Raw genomic sequence first — 4,475 nt, 5'->3', positions numbered from 1 at the left:
TGTACTGACTACCGATTTAAGTCCTTTGTGTCCTAAACCGCACATACTCTAGTGCTTTGATTATTTGCATTTTGATGATTGTTTGAATTTAATCAGTTTTCTTTCAGCTTAATCGGTCAACAAGATTGTGTTGTTGTGGCAGTAAGATTGTGTTAAGATGGCTTCTATGTCGTTTCGTATGGAAGGATGGGTGGAGTTGAGGTGACTATAAAAACAGAGCGTAGTCTACTCGAAGGATTTATTGAGGTCATGTAGTCTTGTTTAGTAATTCCACTAGATTTCATGGGAAATGTTGCTCACACCATTATACTTTAATGAGATGCCTTTATGTATCTCATCAAAGCATTGCAGTGTCGATGTCATTGCCCTTCCCTTGTGGTGAGTTAGTTTCTTCTTCTTGGCATTTAGCTTTGCATCACCGAGTATAAGTCGAAACCCCTACTTTCTTTTCTCTTGTTCCTGTCCAGGCTTGGATTTCATTTAGATTTCCTTGAGCATTATTTTGTTATTAGGGGTTCTCTTTAGGGCCTAGAGTTCTACTAACATTTGACTTACTCTATGTTTCTCGGGAACTTTCTCGTGGATTGTGGGCGATGAAGGCGCTAGCCCAAGCCCATCCTTTTGAGGGACTTATCTGAACATGGTAATACTCTCTTTCTTCTTTCTTCCTCTTCTTTAGGTAGAGGCTTCTTATCATTTTAGGTATCTTTAAACGTCAGTCCCCCCTTCATTGTAAGGGCGATGAAGGCGCTAGCCCAAGCCCATCCTTAGGGGATTTGCTCAGTCCAAGTAGCTTTCCCCTCCTTTGTATAGTAGACTTGCTTAGTCTTTTAGACGCCTTTTAGATATTAGTAGCCCATTTCTTCATTGCAAGGGCAATGAAAGAGTTATCTAGAGCCCCCACTAGGAGACATGCTTAGTCTCAGTAAGGTGTTTCTCCCTTGGAGACAAGCCTTATTGTTTAGGGCCTACCCCTTTGAGAGTCTATTTTAGTTTGATAGAGAGTTTATCCATAGGAAGCATGTCTTCCCTCATTTACAGAGCCCCTATTTGGAGACAAGCCTTGTCTCATTTAGAGAGTTTCCCCTTTAGGAGGCTTACCTAGCCTCATGTTAGAGTGGCCCCATCTTCTAGCGAGTCTTTGAGTCATTTTTGCCCCTATTTTAGTAGTGCTACTAGCGAGTCTTTGACTTATTTGCCCTCTCTTTTGGTAGTGCTATTAGAGAGTCTCTGACTCATTTGCGCTCCTCTTTTAGTGTGGTTAGTTAAAAGTTTTTCCATTAGAGACTAACTCAGTCTTATTAGAGCTTACCTGCTTGGGATATTTTAGATCGTTTTCTCTGTTCTTGGGACCCTTATTACTTGTTGTGGTTTGTCTCTTTGAGACGCTAGTTGCTTATTCGCGGTTTCCCCTTTAGATTTAGGACTTTGCCCTAGTTTGTGGTGTTACTTGCGTGTTCCCTTTAAGAGTGAAGCATTTAAAGGTCCAAAAATATTGAAGAATTTTAAAATCCAAAAATATTGAAATCATTTAAAGGTCCAAAATCATTGGAATATTTGAAAACTCAAAAACATTAGAAATTTAAAACATCAAAAACATTTGAAAACATAAAAAATCTTAAATCGTCTAAAGTGTTGAGTTTTTTTCGGAGTAGTTAGGAAAGTTTGTTTCCGAACTACGTTGGCTTAATCCTCTCCCACGAGGTACGTAGTGCAGCTTGGGATCTTTATCCTAAGTCCAGCCAAACTTTGTAAATAGACTTTGTAAATCTTTCAAAAATCTTACAAACAACTTTAAAATCTTGTTTTCAAAAAGATCTTCCTCTAGAGTTAGGAGTTTATCTTAGATAGAGAGTTTTAGAGTTAGGAGTTTGTCTTTGATGTGGTGTGTGTCTTGTTTGTATTTGTGTTAGAGTTAGGAATCTGTTACGCCTTCGTCCGGTCAGTTAGCGATTCACATCGCTGACTGATGACTAGCTCTAGGATGCGTTACTAATCCCATTATTTTTCTTAGGACACACAGCCTAGTTACACATAGGTTGTAGGAACCACCTGCATTAGCCTAAGGCTAACCTGCTGAAATTCCAATGATAGGCCAAAGTGGCAACCTAAAAGGGGATTAGGTTTATAAAAATAAAATTTACCTTTTGAAATTTTAACCCAATTATTTAAACTCTCTAATGAATGATTAAGAGATTAAAAAATAAAACAATTTAAGCAAGTAAGTTAAATCTAAAGTGCAATGCAAGAAAGGAGCAAGAGACAAGAAAGAGTGCACCCGAGATTTAAAGTTGTTCGGTCCTCAAACACACAAGGCCTACTCCACTCCACCAACCAAACCCGTTGATGGCTTCACTATATTGATCTTCTTAACCTTGCGAAGACCGGTGCCAATTACAATCGCTTTAACCTTGGTGGCAATCCTCACCACGGAGAGAGGGCTACGCTTCTCCGAACACTTGCCCAAATACAATGAAAGAAAATAAAAAATTACAACTTCCCTCTTCAAGGGTAGATAGCTCTTCAAGCTCACACAAATTCCACTCTTGAAATGATGTACGAATTCAAGCCTAGGTCTAATCCCTTTAGATATCCCAAATTGAGGCACAAGGGTGATTACCACTCTCTAATATGTTTAGAACATGTTTAGGAATGAGAGAGATGTGTTCTAAGGCATAGAGAACACATATATAGAGAAACCCAAATATGACCATTACAGGGGCATAGTCGTAATTCTGTGAATTTTCCCAACGGCTATAATTGTTTTTGCCTACACAGTGTTCTCGGAGTTCCGAGAGATTTTCTCGGAGTTCTGAGAAATTCTCTCGGAGTTCCGGGAATTGAAACAGAAGTTGGAAAATAGTCCCTGGACCATTTCTCAGAGCTCCGATAACTTTCTCAGACTTCCGAGCTCGGAGCTCCGAGAATATTCTCAGAATTCCGAGAAGCCTAAATCAGCAGATTTTCCAGATTTTTATGCTGATAATTTTTGGGCTTCATGGGCTTCCAAATTACACATAGATGGGATTGTTATTCCAATTAGGGTCAGTTATTTGGTGACTCCATTATGCCTCAAGGTGAGGTACCTAATAGGGATTAGATGTACAATCTAACACAACACTTAAGCCTTCAAATCTTCTACTTTTGAAGCACATCTTCAAGTCTTGAACTCTTGCACGGATCACCTCCATTTCTTTGGCTCTTCAAGATCTCTCCTTGAATCCTCCAAGCCTTCATCATCCTTTAGCTTCAAATGGTGTTCAAGGATGTACAAGCCTAGATCCATGTCGTTTTCCTTGATCTAAGTCTTTAAAATGCTTGAATCTTCAATACATGCACTTAAACATCAAACACGTTAGAAATACAACACATTTCAACTTGTGTTTGGAATCATCAAAACATAGAAGATTGCCAAGGTAAGAACCATTGGGCTTACACCTGCATTTAGTTAGGGCATATTGGGTGTCCTAAAATCTACAATTCACTGAAATTTAAATAATCGCATAAGAAGCTTTAATAACTAGTCTGGTCTTTTCGGTCGAGTCTAGGATAGAGGTCAAGATGTCTTAGGCATCATAACTTAGAATAGGCGTGAAGAACTACGTTGCCTTGATTCCAGTGGAGGCGGGGATACGTAGGCTTCTTTGGATGAACATCAGATTATCTAAAGACTTGGGCTTAAGCATTAGGGTCTTAGGGTCTGTTGTTAGTACTTAGGGCTTATGTTTGTATATTGATGATGATTTTTGCATAAGATCATGATAGAGTGTGTTTATTTCTTGGCTAACTCACATACTTATTCTTTCATCTGCCTGTATTTCTGTTTATTCTTTATTTCGTTTATTGTATCTTAATTCATTTCATGATTAACTGCTAGTTTTAGATTTCTCATCCTGTGCAGACCTTGCCTATCAGAACTTAGACACCTATTAGGCATGACACTAATAACCTAGCTATTATTAGGTGACATTTCTTTCGGTTCTTTTGTGTGTGCTTATTTTCATCTCCGAGACATGCATGATTAGATAGACGTTTTCTCAGAGATGGATGTTCCCATTTCACATGATTCTCGCCCAAAACTCTTCGAAGTTAATAAATAAATGGCATAAAAGACCAAGTGTTTGCACTAGGGCGAATTGGGGGTGCTCTTCGGACCTTCTCCATTCGTAACCAGGCACGAGCCCATATATATTTCTGGTTATCCATTGCACAGAGGATTTGTTTTTGGGGTTGCATGGCCTGTCCATGGATGGCGACTCTGAGTTTATTTAGGTACGTCTCGAATCTGGACTTGTTCCCGAATTGAGAGGTATCTCATTTTACATCGCCACTCGTGCTATGCTGTGAGGGTGGCAACCGTTTCGAGAGTTCCTTGGTAGAGCTCTCCTTCACATGTGAAGGTCCACAGGCTGTTGGGGACTTGGTCCTCAGCATTTCTCGGGTCGGGGTCCACACTTACCCCTGCCCTTGTGGGT

General features: G+C 39.7%; 1 long non-coding RNA gene across 1 annotated transcript in view; it reads left to right on the top strand.

Moving 5' to 3' along the window:
• Positions 1 to 4,475, top strand: part of LOC143858772 (uncharacterized) — a 67,197-nt gene that overhangs the window by 42,308 nt on the left and 20,414 nt on the right. The gene's annotated exons all lie outside the window — the stretch shown is intronic.

The sequence above is a fragment of the Tasmannia lanceolata genome, unplaced genomic scaffold, assembly GCF_043159265.1.
Source record: "Tasmannia lanceolata isolate RefF3 unplaced genomic scaffold, GAP_Taslan_0.1 ptg000026l, whole genome shotgun sequence".
Classification (NCBI taxonomy): Eukaryota; Viridiplantae; Streptophyta; class Magnoliopsida; order Canellales; family Winteraceae; genus Tasmannia; species Tasmannia lanceolata.
The sequence above is the reverse complement of the archived record's forward strand: the minus strand, read 5'-3'. Positions and strand labels throughout refer to the sequence as shown.